We start from the raw sequence: 18,393 nt of genomic DNA on the forward strand, positions 1-18,393 counted from the left end.
CCATTCTCTCCGAGTCTTGCCACCTAAGCATGTGTATTATTGGTGCGTATTTCGTTGCTGCCTCGTACACGTATACATGGATGCGAATATTGGTGTCTGCACTATATATACACATCTTTGCACACACACCATACATAAGTATATATTAAATGCATAGGTTCTGATGCCAGCAATAACAGTTGTTGGTTCTGAAACTTGTATTTTCCTAGGCTTAACTACTGTAGACCTAGTTACGAGTTTATCATAGTTCTTTTTGTTTATTTTTCGGTTATAACATTTTGATTAAGGTTTGTGATTTCTTGAAGCCTAATTCAGGATGTGGGTTTGGTATTGATACTTTAGGCAATTAGTTCTTTTTTTATGATAACGGCATTGTGCTAGGCAACAAGTGGAATGGCATGAAGCTAGACTTATTAACAAAGACCAAACAGTTCTGGTACAGTACTTAGTTGCGATATATTAGTGTTGCATGAAGCTAGACTTATTAACAAAGACCAAACAGTTCTGGTACAGTACTTAGTTGCGATATATTAGTGTTGCATGAAGCTAGACTTATTAACAAAGACCAAACAGTTCTGGTACAGTACTTAGTTGCGATATATTAGTATTTCAACCTTACGAGTCAAGACTGAGACAATAATATAAACATCAAAATAATACTAGGTTCCTTTCCGAAGCGCTTCACTTTTCATGTCTGTTTGAGAGCCATGTCAGCAAGGTTTAAGGGACTGTTTGCCCACAAACCAGTTGTTACAGGCATCTTAGTTTTGGTTTTATGTGGAACGTATTCCATCATTGTGTTGGTTTGTATGGCTATTAAAATGAGATTATCAATCGACGGGTTATAATTAATAATTAGTTGATGAATAGTGGCAACCGAAATAGTGTTGAGTTAACAAGGGTCATTTAGTTAAGATTCATAAAATAATAAACTAACGCTCTTGAAAAGTATTAGAATTGATAAGTTTTCAGAATAATATATGTAAGAAAAGTTAGAATTTTATGAACAGTTCATGAAAATTAAGTACGGCATCCTTACTTGAACTGTCTAACGTTGAGGATCGCAGAGTATCATAATTATCATCAGACTATAGCTAGTTCATATATGCAATTTACTTTTAAAAGATAATAGCGGTTGTGATTTAGGTTGCAGCATATATCAGGAAAAAAATTTCTGTTGAAGGAGTCTTTCCTAGCTTGGCACATTTCTTCTTATTTACTAAAAATGTGAAATTGATTTAAGCACCTCCGAAAATTAAATTACAAATAAACCGTTGGACAAAGTTTTGAGTCATTGCTTGAAATACAGTTCTGTAAAATCTAGATCCTATCCACAGGTCGGGTAAAGTAACTTCAAAATTCACTTACCTTGGTTCTCGTAAGCCTAAATCAACACGATTTTCAGGTGCGCAGCGGCTTGAACTAAAGCAAGTTATGAACATAGTTATATCTTAGAAATTACTTGCGCCTGCTCTCTCTCTCTCTCTCTCTCTCTCTCTCTCTCTCTCTCTCTCTCTCTCTCTCTCTCTCTCTCTCTAGATAAAAATATGCGGCAAATACCTGAATTAAGCTGAAGTAAAAGATAGCTTTCAAAGAGCCTTTGTGTGTTAATTGTAGACTATACTCATCTCCCAAAGAATAATTCCTTTAAAATATGTGCATAATATAAAATATGCCGAAACTAGGAAGGAATATATATATATATATATATATATATATATATATATATATATATATATATATATATATATATATATATATATATATATATATATATATATATATATATATATATATATATATATATTTTTGTAGAGCTGGAGGAAGGAATGAAACAAGGAGTTGACCAAGCGCTTTTTCGTCCACTTTTCACACCTCAGGGTCAGGTGATACAAAAAATCATTATTTGTTACAAAGACCCTCTGCGGCAACAGTACATAAACATAAAAACTATCATATTCTATTTAAAAACAAATTGTCTAAAAATGTTATTTACAAGTAGTTCGTTCAGTTTGTATATCCTGGGGCTGTTGATCGAATTTACACGATTTTTCTTTGTGATACACTTTTCTTTTCCCTGTCTTTACAGGACAGCATCTCTAGCTTTTTGCCCAATTGATGGTGTGGTTGCAGTCATTCTCCGGCCGGCTAATGAAGTAGTTAGATGAATTTATTTCTGGTGATAGAAATCCATTTCTCCTATAATGTGGTTACACGGATTGCACAATAAGCTATAGGTCCATTCTTGCTAGAGGGAAGTAACCAATTGGTTCTTAGCCACGTTAAAAATGTCAAAACCTAAATGGTCTCAGCTCTGGGAGAGCTGTTAAACAGTTCAGTGGTCTGGTAAAACAGGAAGGTATACTTAACTTTTTTCATTCATATTCTGAAAAAACTACTTGCGACCAACGTTCTGAAATATTTCGAGATCCTTGCACTCTGTACCCACGTGCTTTTTACTACAAAATTGCAAGGGATCTCATAATATAACCATTCTTCCGTAGAGGTTGGAATTCAGCCTCGATTAACATGTTAAGGGTAAGTGACACAGTTCTAAAAATGACATTAACATTAAATGGTCTCAATAGTTCTCAGGGATGGTCGAATAAACTGTTTACAGTATGGTAAATCAGGAAGGTTTTCACACTAAAACCATCTACATATGACCAACTTTTATCTACTGTTTAAAATTTTTCTTGCTGTACTAGGAAAAATGCTTTGTCAATAAAATCACAAAGGGTACCACGACTTCTGCAAAAATTGGACCTTGTAAAGCTCAATTCGAGAAAGTCAGGGCAACTATATAAAGTTATCAAAACAGACGAAAATACCATCATCCATTATCGTTCTCGCAGATGGGTTGGATAAAATGTCGATATAGAAAATTTAAAACGATCATTCCTCGCTACTTAAAACATCTAAAAACACCAAATTTTAATTTACTGTTTTAAGAAGGTAAATTTGATATATGATTTTAAGAATTTAATGCTGTTTGACGTCTCTTACTATTTAAAAAGTTTTATATTTATATATATAGATATGTATGTTTGCTTAAAGTCCTTCCTGTTTCGGCAAACATCATTACGAGTTTCTGTATAAATCGATCTCTTAAAAATATTTGGGTTTTTGTCATTAATCACACTTCAAGGAATTCGATAAACTCAGCGTACAATTACATCTTGTGTTAGGTAACCTCTCGCCTCGCGCTGTTATTATTATTATTATTATTATTATTATTATTATTATTATTATTAACGTACTTAACCCACAGGATATCTTTAGGAAGTCTCCTTGGTATGTACGTACTTTCGAAAAACTCCATATAAAGATTTAGGGAATGGAGATAACGGATTGCCCATTGCCATGTCCAGTTTTTGCTTATAGCCCAATACTTTTCTCCAAACATAAATTTACAGCCTCTAACGCACAGTTCTATACGCTCGATCATAGAAGGCCTGTAAAAAGAAAAAGTGTGTTTTTCCATTTCTTCCTTCATAAATTCAAGTAGTTCATCTACTGGTAATTTTGTAAATAGTGAGCTGACGTCAAAACTGATTAACTTAAAATCATAATTAAAACTGAACCTTCTTAACCTGTCCATAAAATCCACATTTATTTTTCACGGACACACCCGATGTTTCCAGGTATTGGAGACAGCTCGTTAACAAGCCACTTCGACAGTTTATAGGTACAAGAGTCTGCAGAACTTATAATGGATCTGACAGGATTATATTCCTTATGAGTTTTGATAACTCCATATAAATAAAGAGGAGCTGGATATACAGTAATGAACTTTTGCTTGAATTCTTTATGGTAAAAATTTTTAAGAATACTCTTGATGTTTTTGTTGAAATAAGCATTGACATTATCTAAAGGATTGTTTCTTATTCCTGTATAGGCTTCTTGATCTGAGAGTAATTCTAACATTTTATTATTATGGTTGACCTCGTTCATGAAGACAAACTTGTTGGATTTATCAGCTCTAGCTTGTGAAAAACATTTTTAGACAATTAGTTTTTAAATAGTAGTACGATAGTTTTTATGTTTATGTATTGCTGCCACAGAGGTATCTTTGTAACAAGTAATGATTTTTTGTATCACTTGACCCTGAGGAGGTGTGGAAAATAGAGGAAAGCGCTTGGTCAACTTGTTTCATTCCTTCCTCCAGCTCTACGACGACATAAAATATCGCAAGTTTTAACGATATACTGTATATATTTTTATATATAATTTATATATATATGTGTGTATAAAATCCTTCCTGTTTCGGCAAACACCATTACGAGATTCTGTACAAACCGATCTCTTGAAAATGATTGGGTTTTACCATTAATCACACTTCAAGGAATTCGATAAACTCAGCGTACAGTTAGCTAAGTTACATCTTGTGTTAGGTAACCTCTCGCCTCGAGCTGTCATTATTATTATTATTATTATTATTATTATTATTATTATTATTATTATTATTATTATTATTATATTATCAAGACAAGAAAGGTTGACAATGATTTTCTATTACTACTGATAAAATAAGAGTAAGTTAGTGAAGCAGCGCCTTCAGGATCCTTTTAAAATGACGTATGATAAATTCTGTATTATCCTATAAGTTGGTGAAAGCTTTAGACTAGTGTCTTACTACCAAACGCAAACTTGTAAGTACAGTCATTAAAACATGGATCATTGCCTACGAAAGGGTTTACCTTAAAAAAAAAAAGAATTGCTCATGATTATACTGATCTTAAATCCAGATTAAGTTTTTTAAAGTATTAAGTTTTTACAATATTTTCTAAAATACAGTTGATTGAGACAATAATAAAACAATATTTGAGACTCTCTCTCTCTCTCTCTCTCTCTCTCTCTCTCTCTCTCTCTCTCTCTCTCTCTCTCTCTCTCTCTCTCTCTCTCTCTCAACCACAGGTGGGTTTGTTATTTAATAAGAAATATTTAGTTACCTGTCAGTCATGACGCTTAAGATGTAAGATAGCATTAATAGGATATGGATGCTGGTCAGTGTATCCTCATGCGTTTTCGTAGAGTGAAAGAGGAGAAAATTGACGTTACCTGTGTTCACAAATAGCCTTTCTCTAGTGGCTAAGATTTTATTTCTTTTTCTGCGGCTCAAATAAGTTTAGAACTGTACTGCTATTAGCATTTGTGATTTTGAGTAAGACTGTTATTGCTGAGGACTGCGATTGTCTGGAATAGTCCGAGACTAAATGTGAGAATTGCGTGTGTTCGTACTCGTACATTGCTACTTTGGGGGTGAGTATATTCTTCTGCGTTTTGTCAGTGTGTGTGTGTGTGTGAATGTGTATCAAAAGCAGACTCGTAAGCCTTTGGAAGGAAGTTTGTTTGAATAGTAAGAAAGATCTTTAGATATAAACAACGTTTTCTGATTAAAGTCAGATTTATTTAGCATTCTTTAGGATATACTCGTACAGTAGTTAAATCATGAAACCTGTGTGCAAGGCAAACGTAAATTCTTCATTTTTCCAAGGTGTAAATTTCTTTCAAGTAGTACAAACTCACTCCTGTGGCGTAGCTTTACGTAAATGTGATTTGCACAGCAATCGGCATACAAATCTGGCGCCAGGAAAACCTTGAATAAAAAGTGTAATGGAAAGTGGATCTGTTAAAAGGTTAGTTTGTATAATTAGACCAAAATTTGTATGGTGAATTATGTAATGTCAGTCATGCGTTACAAAACGGGGTCCCGAAACAAAGCAGCCAAAGTTAATTTTGACCTCGGAAAATAGACGAAACTCCTTTAAGAGCGACGAAAGACGTCAATAAACTCATTACTGGACTCAGTCTTCGGATGCGACCAACCTGCTCGTCCGCCTCGAGTCTTAACTGTGGTCCTTGCTTGCAGTTCTTGCCGTTACGGTTTGCCAAGTTTAGTGGATCCTGATTCTTGCAGATTTTTATTGCTTTGTTGCATGCATGTGAATTCTACCAATTAAAGCTACGTGTCAGTTGCTTTACGTTGTTAAACTTTTGCAGTGCCATTCTAACGAATAATGCATGGGGTCTTCATACACATGAGCTGTGTGATTCCTTGCATTACGGATGGTTTGTTTTATATTTGGATGAGAATATTTACGGTTTCTTATGCATCAGGATGACCAGTATGGCACGCCATAAGTATTCCCGTGCAAGTTTGCGTTAACGGCGAACGTTGTTATTAAAATCTATTTACTTTGTAGTTACAGGGTCTTTCATGGATTTGTATTTTGGAAATAAAATTTAAAGCAAAAAGAAATAATTTAGTGTATAACACTTTTTCGGCCGTTATATTGTCTTATTCTGCCAGTTTACTCTCAGTAGACATTTTCTTAATTATAAAGTTTAAGGTAAAGGTAATTTCGCTTTTCAGAGAGAGAGAGAGAGAGAGAGAGAGAGAGAGAGAGAGAGAGAGAGAGAGCCCCATGGAGAGGCTGGTGGCCCCAAGGCAAATTACCAAAGGTTAGGCAACCTCGTGACAGACAGTAATGAAGTATTTAAGCTTTATAGGCCTATAGCCTATAGGAAGAAAGAGTTAGTGATCTACCCAATATACACCCAACGCGCGCTCACACACACACACACACACACACACACACACACACACATGCGCTGTTTTCAACTAATGTTGAGAGATGTATTATTTCATAGGTAGGTCGACCGGTGAGCAGCAGGTTATAAATCCAGAGCGGACCTTTATAATGCGAGCCACGAGGTAACCACTGAGCGAGAGAGAAAGAGAGAGAGAGAGATTTATGAATTATCCAGATCATAAAGAAAGGAAAAGAGGATGGGTAACTGATCAAAAGTTGTTTGCCAAGCGGATTGGGAACTGATGTAGAATTATCCTAGGCGCCACTCTAGCATATGCAGAAATAGAAATAATGAATAATGGATGTCTGTTACCAGAGAGAGAGAGAGAGAGAGAGAGAAAATGAGTCATCACTTAGGTTTGGGTGCTGTAAGTAGTAGCCCTTCCCATAAGATAACATAATTACGTCTCGGCACTAATTTTTTTTAAGTTTACGTAGGTACATTAAATTTCAAATAATGCACCGTGTTATTATGAGACGTAAACACTCGCGTGCTCATGCTTTTGAAATTTTCTTTACAACCGACTTCATTCGAGCTTACGTAACATTAGATCTGTAAGGGTTTTGGATCCGGATCCAAATGTATTTGCATATTTTTAGTTAACGTTCTTGAAGATCGGCCACTGGTGCGGGTAGAAGGCATTGAGTGGTGTCCAGGTGGATGGAGAATTAGATGTGATAATGGTTCTGATATTGCCGAAATGCTAGTAACAGAATTTATTTAGTTTCGTTTTGTCTCGGATTGCGGATGGGGGTTGAGGAAGCCGGTCCTTGAGCAAAGTAAGTTAGCCTAACTTAAAGTTTCCAAAGTATCTACAATAGAAAGACTTGAAAGAATGCTGCTTTCAGTAATATCTGTTGCAGTATATTAAACACCAGTCTTCAATGGAGACTTCCATGAGTCTTACTCTTCCTAATATCTGTTGGCAGTATATTTCTTATATCTATCTTACTTTTCATATAGCCTATACCTCACATATGTGTCTTCATCAGAAAGACTTTCAAGGATTATTTCCCGGTTAGTTTAAAAGGTTAGTTAATGTACCGAGGCGGTTGTTTAATTTAAATAAAAGTTCTTTTTATTAAAGATTAAGTTTTGATATCTTTTCTTGAAGCCACTGCTGTCTGTCTCTACATCGGAGATGATTTCCATAAATCCAGTGTCGTGTTTGTGTAGTTTAATTACCCTGCGTGTTTTCACATTGTTGAACATGTGTCTTCCTTGTGTATTTCATTTTATATCAAGTAGTTTTCCATGTATTAAAAACCTCGACTCACAGAAGAACCTGATTAATATTTATATTTCAGCAGTAGATAGATCACTCATTATGTTAACAAATTCTTTTAATCAAATAAAAACCTTTTTTATTTGATGCTTAGCTTTTTACCATTCTCGCTTTGTTTCAGCCATCTTGCTGTTTTGCCACTCAAGTTACTGCTTTTCTCTGTCTTTAGCATAGAATGGTTGAGAGTCATATTTTGACACAATATCAAGGCATTCATGTAACATTTTAATTATTGGAAAAATTAAGTCCGCAGTAGTATGTATTTATATTGCTATATACAGTAAACTATCGCCAACTTGATCAGTTGGCCTTTACAGCCTGAAGCTTCCTGTGTATAGCAATATACAAACATACTACTGCGGACTTTATTTTTCCATTTAAGATCACGAGAATGTGATGATATCAAACAAAATATTTTAATTATTATGAGTTTGCATGAGCTTGTGCTTGCCTACGAGGGCAAGGATTCTCCTTCGTAACTCCGTTTGTGATTATAATCATCCAAAGCCACGCCAGTCAGCTACAGCCCTCTACTTTGACATTTATCCAGGCAACATTCCAATCTCGGACCTTCTCTCAGGTTTTTAGGAGTCTCTCTCGGTATTTTGAAATAGCTCATCTTGTTTCATGGAGCATCTATTTTTTACCCAGGCAGTGCCGGTTATGACGTGGAAGTTGCTGTTGTGCAAGAAATTTGTTCTCACCCACTTAATTGCCTCATACAAAAGCAACCCAATTGGTTATTTCCTCTCAGCCAATGGGCATCGAAGGAAGAGATGAATGAATGCGTCCTCTTCGATTCCCTATGGCTTTAGCCTTGATGTTGCTGTTTTACTCTCTCTCTCTCTCTCTCTCTCTCTCTCTCTCTCTCTCTCTCTCTCTCTCTTGAACGAAATTGGATTTGCTTGAAAGAAATTCGCCACGCCTCTGTCACGCGACACACAGGAAACTGTAAAATCCAGTGGAGCCACTCCACGAGAAATATGATTTCATCATTCTCTTTCTGAAGTATATGGTATGCAGTTGTTATTTTCAGGACAATAAAGCTGCAAGGTACTTTGTTTTGTATAGACTGCGATGGGTCACAGTGAGATTTAAAAGCTAACAATTTTTTGCAGTTCTTTCTATTTTGATAACCACATCTAACACCGTCTGTTCAAGTATAGATTGTCGTTTCCTCAATTCATCGTGTGCTCTGTGGCATATGAAAGTAAGAGCAGGGATTCCCCATAATAATTGTATGTATTTTAATGGGTAATCGGAGCAAGTCGTCTTAGCGGTGTTGCCACGTTGCACATCATAATTCTCCAGTCTTTCAACCATTGGAACTCATAACGTCGTATTTCAGAGCAAAATTATGTAGATACAATGTAATGAAGAATGTGAGCTTTCGGGGAAGATTTAGAAAAATTTTTTTATTTGATACTGACACTCTATACTTTCGAGGAATTATATTGAATCTTTTTGGGTTTGTGGATGCTCTAGTTTCATGTCTATTTTTTTCCTGCAAGATACAAGGGGTTACCCCTGCACTTATTCCTCGTATTTTATGCGATATTACTATTGCCATGAGTTTGTAGTACCTCTAGAAAGTGGTAAGTCAAGATGCAGTCTATGAGTGATGACAAGGAGGAAAAGTAATCATTGAAGGCTTATACTTGGTCTTATTCTTGAAATTTTGTCACAACTGAAAATTCTTTTTTCTGCTCAGTGCAAAAACATATGCTGTTGTGTAAAATTTGTGGGTGATGGGTAAAAAGAATATATATATATACATACATATGTATATATACACTATATATAATATATACATATATATTATGTATATATACACATATGAATATATATACATTATTATGTATACATAATGTATATGTGTATTTGTGTATAATTATAGCATGACAATGGAATTTTATCTAAAAGATTTTGTCGACTGGGAAATACAACTGTAAGACGAATATTAGGAGTCAGATGGAAGGATAGAATGAGAAATTATACCATAAGGGAAATTACGGAAGTTCCATGGGTAGATAAGATATGATGAAAGTGACACAAAGACAGCTTGGATATGCCCTTTACACAATCCCTTACAGGATAGTGCGTGATAATGTCAGCTAGCCTCTTGTGGCTGGCTACCAGAAGAGTTAGAATACCCAAACCTACTTGGATGAGAACTATGAAAAGGGAGATAAGTTCAGTTAAGATTTTTTCGAATATAGAGCACAGGAAGGATGTGAGTTGTGGAATTTTACAGATGCCCTTTGCATCACGTGGTGTTTACTTATATATATTGTTACGTGTAGTGCTTGGCTGATGAGTTTATTAATTAATTAATGTAATTTATGGGGCCCTGCGTCGCCAGTGGCACACGTAACCTGTCAATTAAAGCTAAAGTTAACCTCAAAGACAGACAATCACTTAATTGAATAAGGTCGCCAGTCGGGGAAACAGTTTATGGGATAACAGATTACTCTGCAACAAATAGATTACATCAAACCCCCTTTACTTCCCAGTTAGTCCCGACAAAGAAAGAATGTGTGGTGATAGCGAGGAAATTACATGAACAGTTGGTCAGCGTCTGACACAGTCAGTTTTCCCTGCTTGCGTCAGAAAATGTAACGCAACGAATGGTTGTACTACTAGATATTGTACGCAGTTTTAGTGCTGGTAAATTCTATTTCTCTTCCAAACAATGGGATCGAGACACAAGGCTACCTGAATGCTGAAATATACTTACTTAACTTTCCCTAATTCCTACTTACTGCGCAGGAATAGTTTACACAGTGTCACTGCAATATTAATTATTCTTACACTAGACTTCATAAAGTAAATTGATTGTACCAGGTTCTCGTAGATGGTGGCGAAGTGGTAAAAACAAAGGGAAATGGAAATACAGGGAAGAGATACCTGCAAGTCGATGAAAATTTGGCAAATTTCAAACTTACCATTGACGTGGGTCGCTTGCGCATGCAACTGATGATCAGAAGTCTTGAAAATACCCGTTTCGCCTCACTATTACCAATGAAACAGTAAGAGGGGAAGCACAAAGAATTGGTTACACACAACACATGTGACTCCTGTGATAGCAAGTTTCTCTTTGCTTGTCTCAGGTCAAAAGCTGTAGTCCTGGGCTGTTTTTCGTGTCAGTATGCCTATATGCCTCCAGCAGTCTGAAAATTTGACAAAACATCGCCGAATGCATAGGACAGAGCAAAAGAAAGCTCAAGACTGCCTTCACTAGAGGTTACTTGGTAAGACCCTCTGTATGGGTTAGGCCCTTAATGCTAACCTATTCCTGCCAAAGATGTTATTTTTTTTTTTAAACAACACCCAGCCTACCTCATTTGTAGCATCGACAGAGACGTCTTCCTGTTTTTGTTAGAATAATATTCTTATTTAATAATGCAGAGAGGGCCAACAGCAGAATATATATATATATATATATATATATATATATATATATATATATATATATATATATATATATATATAATATATATATATACATGGGTATATATATACTGTATATATATACAAGTGTATTTATACAATCTCTGATTCACATCAGGACGGAACCCTGGTCTTTCAAATGAGAGGCCTAACATTACCAGTTGACCCACACAGATCATTAAAGAATTTGGAACCAAAGTACTCCGGTATCTGAGGTTTTTCCCGGGCAGGCTGCCACTGATGTGAGTTAGAAATTTATTTCTGTGAAACGTGCTCATGTTTTCATTAGTTATATATATATATATATATATATATATATATATATATATATATATATATATATATATATATATCATATACAGACAGTCCCCGGTTTACGATGGGTCCGGCTTACGACGTTCCGAGGTTACAACATTTTTCACATATATTCATTGGTTACAACGCGTCGTATGCCAATTCGATGGAAGGAATATGGCTCCAAAACTGCAGAATAATAAAAATTTGGAGGTTTTTTTGTGAAAATCTCAATAAAAATGCAGTTTACATCATTTCCAATACATCCATAGCATTAAAAGAAAGGTTTTCTTAGGATTTCGGAGGATTTTCGATGATTTTTCGATTTACGATGATTTTCAGCTTACGACTCGACATAAGAACGAAACCCCCATCTTAAACCGGGTATGTCAATATATATATATATATATATATATATATATATATATATATATATATACTATATATATATACTTATGTTCTGGGGTCTGTTGGAGGAAGAATGCAAGGTTTTTTTTATCATAGACTGCCTTTGAGGGCCAACAGAAAGCACCCAGAATGTAATAAAATGGATGGGAACTAGGTGTTATCAGCAGTTAAGTTGGGAAATGGAAGGATGCCATGGGAAATGACTCACTAGTTATGTTAAGATGAATTTATTTACAAATGAAGCAATCATGAAATTAATCTGAAAACTGAGGATCCAGCAGGCAATCGAATAAGATGTGGAACACTATTAGACCGTGAATAGCATGTCTTTGAAATAGTGAGCGGTTAATGCTGATTGAATGAGTTGCAAAGGTCTGGCGCTTCTGCACAATGGGAAGGGAACTGGGAAGTACTCCTGGGACTGCATATCAGACTCTCTGGCTTATCAGAAATGGCAGTACTTCTAAGTATAATTGATTCACAAGGCTGGGTCGACCGCATGGGAGCAGAGTAACAGGATTCCTGGTACCTTTGGGTGCTTGAGCTCTGAGCATGTGCGGGTCTGAGCCTCCAGAGTTGGTTAGTCTACGCCAGTGGCAGGGAGACAGAATGCAGTGGTGTTCAAGACTCAGGCGCTCCCTTGTTGTTTTGCTCCAACTCCCAGGGCATCGGCCATCTACAAGAAGTCACACAGCCATCAAAAGGTTGTAGGGACAAATAGGTCTTACAGTTAAGGACTTAAGAGTTAGGATCATTGCCTACTTACAAACCAGATTCGTCCCTATTCACTAACAGCTACCTGGCCCCACAAATCACGTGATGGTGGGGGCGAAGGAGTGATACTGTTCTACCCTAGATCGGGCGACCTGGGGAGTTTAGACTCTTAGTCCTACATGAGTTCAAATCTGGGCAATTTCTTCCTTCTCTCTGCCAAACAGCCTAGAATTTAACTGAGACGCAAATTTGTTCGTTAATTTCGATCCCCTTATCTAGCAGGCTAAAAGGAATGAATGAAAATATGTGAGAATTATATATATATATATATATATATATATATATATATATATATATATATATTATATATATATATATATATATATATATATATATATATATATATATATATTATATATATATATATATATATATATATATATATATATATATATATATATATATATATATATACACACATACATACATATATACTGTATATGCATATATACCCTATTATATAAGGTCAGATAGGGTTATAACCTCCTCTGTTATAAGATCAGTGTCATAATCTACTTATATCTCAAAGAAGCCACGGTAGCGATGGCTGGGCTGCTCACTGGGGAAGCACATTCTCTCTCTCTCTGTCTCTCTCTCATTATCCAAGTCACTAACTGAACTAAGGAAGAACAGCAAAAACATGTCTACACAAAAATATAATTTATTCAGTAGTCTACCATGGCAAATAGATTGGAATCAAAATAGGAATGCAATGGGAATATCTGCATCCCAGAATTGTTAACGCAATTAACCAAGTAAGAAATATAACATAGTGCTATCAACGTCCACCAGTTGAGTCTTTACAACAAAAGAGTCAAAATAAGTCAAACGTGACCGTAGTCATGATAAGTCACATTCCCCCTCCATTTGTATTGACCTCTATTCAGTACATCTGAGGAAACAAAGGGAAAACCACAACTTTTAAAAATAGGCACAGAGAAAAGTAAATGTGGGATATTTCCCCACGTTACCAACACCCCCCTCCCCCCCCAAAAATGCACATAATTAAATGTGGTAAAATAAAAAATCAGTAAAAATCAAACAGACAAAGCAGATAAAAATAAATGGGGAAAAAGCTATTCAAGCATGGTAACTAGTGCAAAGAATCAGTACATGTTAAAGTTATTAAAACCCATTCAGGTTTTTGAAAATAAAGTTTCAGCTCACCTCACAGGCAGTCACAAAGTCTTCCAGGAAAGCAGATCTGAGCACATGGGGATCTAATCCCGAAATGTCTAATCTGTACTCAAATTGAATTATTCACACCTACTCTACTATGACACGCCCATGAAAGCGAACGAATGCACGCTCTACCGGAACTTGACAACTTCCGGTGACATAGCCAGCACATCGCCCAGGGCACGATGCCTCTTGTCTCCATAAGAAGCCAGACCGACGCCAGGTCTTCGTCAGCAGTGACTTGCTGAATACGTAGGCACTGTTTTCATTTACCTTTGCCCAGAATGTCTCCAAGGAAAAATGCTCAGCTAAAAAAAATTAAATATATAACATATTCATCCTAATTGTTTTTCACACACACACACACACACACACACACACACATATATATATATATATATATATATATATATATATATATATATATATATATATATATATATATGAAACGTGATGAATATATAAATAAAGGCAATGCCACGAAGGAAAGAGAAATGGCGGAGTGGTGCTAGACCTTTGGATTCCAGGTACACATTTTCCTTTATAATCCCATCTGTCATTTATACGAGCTTTCTTTGTAAACTTATTTTTATATGTCTATCAGTCTGTTAGGTAAAGGACAGTAAGTCGAAAGGCCTAGCACCACTCCATCATTTCTCTTTCCTTCGTGGCATTGCCTTTGTTTATATATATATATTGTGTTAGTTTTTCTATCTCGCTATTCATTGGATATTCCCATTTCGTAAACCAGAAGTTGTAGAATTACACTTCAAAGGTAGTAAAACTGAAAAAAATACGAAAACCTGATTATTGGGCTTTCAGAAACAGTAATGAATAGGTTAGAAGTAAATCGTTGCTGTGAAAACTAGCGTTAAAATTAAATAGTTATCATAGAAGATTCCTGATCATTTGCCGCCAAGTTAACGGAGCTCTATAAAGCATTTATGATATTGAGCACGTCCGAGACAGACCCAGTCAGGCAGGATTCGTCACGACAAGCGAAAGGAAGAAGTTCATAAACTGTCTCTTCGTAGTCTGTTTTTTTTTCAACAAATTATACCAGGAGGAAGGATGTGGGAATCTCTCTCTCTCTCTCTCTCTCTCTCTCTCTCTCTCTCTCTCTCTCTCTCTCTCTCTCTCTCTCTCTCTCTCAAGACGTTCAGTCCCACCCGTTGATACATCGTTGTGATCCATGCGTTTGCTTTCATACAGGCAAATTTATGAGATTTAGGGCAAAGATAAACAAAATCATGTTATCAAAAGCTATTGCTACTGTATGTTTTGCTTACTTAGCTCAGGATGTAACTGCTGCCTGACGATAGACTTTGTAGACACTAGAATTCTTTTGTGGGAGGAAATTGACTGCGGTCAGAATGCTGCCTTCGAGTCGTCCATTGGCTCGAAGTTAGTACAATAACTTGGTATCCCTTTTGTTAGCGTGTCGCCGGAACATTGCTGCTTTACTTTTTTTTTTTTTTGAGCAATGCATTTTGACATCTGAAAATGAAATGCTGTGTGATTTTCTCGTGAAGTTCTTGGTAATTTTAGCCAAATTAAAGTCTGTACCACCATTTGAGAGGAAGGAATTGCGGATACATTCAGATCGACTAATTTCTTGTGACATTTTGTTAACTAACTGGTGAAAAGATTCTTGCTCGTTTGATGTAGAGGAAAATCGTTGCCGAGATCACTGTTCTTTCTCCATTGTGACTGCGTAGTTTTAGATGAAAATGAAGAAGCAGGAAACGGGGATACAGAGAAGACCTCAAAGAGCAGGAAACCAAATTATACGCTCTGGGGTATGTTAATTTTCCACGTATTTTTATTTCACTTTTCTAAATGTAATTCTTTAGATCTGAGTAATTCTCGAGGTCCAGTTATGTGTAAAACGTGATTTATTTGCCATCCCAATTAAAAGTTTGCTCTTTTATCTACAAGATGAATTACTGACTAGTTACAGAGTAACAAACATTATATTTTTTCTAGTTAGTGTTCTTTATAATTTCGCAGTGGGCAAGTCCTTAGGAAACTAATTTACCGGAAGTGTATGAGGTTGCCTGTATATGTGAGCGCTCGTGGGAATGTTGGACAATTCATGGAAATGAATCAGTGATAAAATTCCAATTCCTATTGATTGCCTTTGAATGTTCACATTGTTATCGAATGCTTCTGCTTTGAGCGTGATGAAACAACCAGTTTCCCGAAAAGATTTCTGGAAAACGTGTTTCAGAATTAAAGTGGGACAGACGAAAAATTGTTTATCGTAGACGTTATCAGGATGAGGGAAAACTTGCGTGCTTTTTTTTAAATTTAATTTTATGTCAGAAGTAAATGATAAATTACTTGGAAATATTGCGATAAGACCTCATTAGAAATCATGGACTTTTACCCCAACAAGTCTAGTGACTTTCATCACCTTTTAACACGAATTTTGGGCCTTTTCTCATCAGAGAGGCTTAGTCGTTCATTTGTGGTAGCAGTGCCTGTGATAACCTGTAATATTATTTACTTACAACCCTTACCTGGGCCAGTGACTTCGGCATCTCGGTTTACTGATGAATACGATTTCGAAGCCGCCTCATCATAGAGTTGTACGGAGATTTCATGTAATGCCTCCCATTTTAATATATATTGATGGTTTTTGTTGTGTTGTTTGTTAAGAGAGAGAGTGTCGAATCTCACTTCTTGTATCAAATCTTGCTGCGCATGTAACATATATTTTTCATACCTTTTTCAGGTTGGGTTTGTGATTTCATGAACGTTGTCTTCACGGAACTATTGCTGAGATACGTAGGATGTACTCTTTGCGAACTAAGGTGATGTCCTATCACCAAAAGGGCCTATACTATAAAACATAATCTGCTTTTAGAGTTGACTGAGAAACGTGATTAAAAGAGGTCAGGATTTGTGATCGACACTTAAAGGATGTAACAACTCGAGGTATCGCTAAAGCATGACGGTAACCTACTTTATCGGGTGATGTTCCCAATTTTCCCAAATTATAATAAATCTGGCCACAGGACGAATTTTACGATGCCATAAAATCTGATCCGTTCGAGTGCAGGAGAGAAGAATGTTATGATGATCTGTGCGCGGTTATTTGAACGTTCCGAATGACGTTGGTGCAAGATCGGGAAAGGAGACGTGGAGACCATCACGGTAGTGTGCCATCTGTTGGCAAGTGTGAAACCGCATGAGGGAACCACCTTGCCTCGGCCTCCCCGCTTTAATTAGTGTATCCTTTCAGGAGTTCCCGTGATGCCTGCTGTTCGCTTTGTCAATATTTATTTAACCTCTTTTTCTTCATAGGTTGTCGGTATGTTACGCCCTAGACTTATAAATAAGTATGACAGTCTTTTTTCAATAAATGTCGCTTGAGTATGAAAGTTTTTTTTTTTTCAATAAATGTCGCTTGATGACTTGATGAAAACATACATGTGAGTCAAATGACTTGTTATAGGATACTGTTTCTCTCTCTCTCTCTCTCTCTCTCTCTCTCTCTCTCTCTCTCTCTCTCTCATACACACATTTCCACCAGAATGAAAGGTGAAGTTTTCCTCATCATAACTTGCACTTTGCCGTTTTACTTTACTGAAAATGCATCTGAAACAGACCAAAGGAACAAGACAACGCTATTAGGTTTTCTTTTTATGAGTATCAACAAATTTACCTATTAACAATGTCTTAGGAGTTTGGATAAGAGATAAAGAATTCCAGAGTTTATTTGATGACGATCAAAGGGACTAACAAAGTTAGAGTGTCTAAGGAGATTGGGACCTGCCCTGCCTTCTACAACGTTGATAATATTGCGGAAAAAAATGTCTTGCGCTATTTCTTCGGCAGAGTATGATGGAAGTCTTCACTGTAGGCTAGCAGCGGTCGGTTAATGTTTTATCAAAATGAGTGGTCGGGTATTTGCAAGACAGGCTTTTCAACTCACTGGGAGGACTAGATTGTAAAAATTCGTTGGATTTTGAACAATTCTCGATACATCGCCTATAGCTGTTCGCACGAGCAAATGGAGTGCCAAAGAAGAAGTGTAACAACAAATGTTTTTGAACAAGTTTCAAGGTTCCAGAGGCAACATTGTTTCGGAATTGCAATAAGATCTTCCTGATATCAGTTCTACAGTTCAGAACTTATTGATAGACAAGGTTTTAAATTTTGCTATTGTTTGGAATCATGGAAAATTTTGATACATTATTTTAATATTAGCTATTGAGTAGGAAGTATTTAACTGAGCGGTTCAGAAACTCTGAACAATGTGACAAATAATATTGATGACTTAATTTTTCTTTAGCTGTTCGGGTAGTCAAATCCACTGGCTATCGTTGTTGGTAAACCAGGCAACGGTTCGAATCCTGCCGGGGGCGGACCATTTATCAGTTATAATTCCTCTTAGCTGC

General features: G+C 36.2%; 1 protein-coding gene across 2 annotated transcripts in view; it reads left to right on the plus strand.

Annotated features, from left to right (window-relative positions):
• Positions 1-18,393, plus strand: part of LOC136830811 (protein PALS1-like) — a 580,368-nt gene that overhangs the window by 560 nt on the left and 561,415 nt on the right. The gene's annotated exons all lie outside the window — the stretch shown is intronic.

This window comes from Macrobrachium rosenbergii, chromosome 47 (genome assembly GCF_040412425.1).
Source record: "Macrobrachium rosenbergii isolate ZJJX-2024 chromosome 47, ASM4041242v1, whole genome shotgun sequence".
Taxonomy (NCBI): Eukaryota; Metazoa; Arthropoda; class Malacostraca; order Decapoda; family Palaemonidae; genus Macrobrachium; species Macrobrachium rosenbergii.